Below are 677 nucleotides of genomic sequence, written 5' to 3'. Positions count from 1 at the left end.
ATCTATTCCTAGATAAGATCCTTTATAGTCTTATTACTATAAGCCTTAGTTAGGATAAAGCTATTTCCTTAGCCTTTTAGTAGTAATTTACTAAGATTATTAAGTCTTAATATATTAATTATCTTTAGCTTTTATTTAACCTAGCTACTTTTAGATTTAAGCTTTAAGATATTTAATACCTCTTTTAGTATTAAGGATATAATACTAGATAATAAAATAGGTAATAAGGCTATAAGAAGATCTTAGCTTATATATAGGAGTTAAGTTACTAATAGTATTACTTACTAAGGGAGTAGAACTTTAAGATAATAAGAAAGATAATAGGCTAAGTATATAGTCTCTCTTTTTAAACTAAGTATTTTATATTTATTTAAAGGTAAGAAGTATTTAAATAAGTAATAAAGAATTCTTTTTACTAAGTAAGTAGTTACTATATACTTTTTATAATAGTTAGGATTATAAATTATAATAAGTAATTTAGTAAATATATTTAAAACTATAAATTATAGTAAGTAATCTAATAGGTATATCTATTTAGGGGCTATAATTATATTAAGTAAATTTATATTATAATATATATAAAATAAGTATATAGAGTTTATATATAAATTACTAGGTAAGGTATAGTAATAGAATTTCTTTTTCTTTATATAGAATTTTTATAGTAAATAGACTTA

This window comes from Cordyceps militaris (genome assembly GCF_000225605.1).
Source record: "Cordyceps militaris CM01 unplaced genomic scaffold CCM_S00002, whole genome shotgun sequence".
NCBI lineage: Eukaryota > Fungi > Ascomycota > Sordariomycetes > Hypocreales > Cordycipitaceae > Cordyceps > Cordyceps militaris.
The sequence above is the reverse complement of the archived record's forward strand: the minus strand, read 5'-3'. Positions refer to the sequence as shown.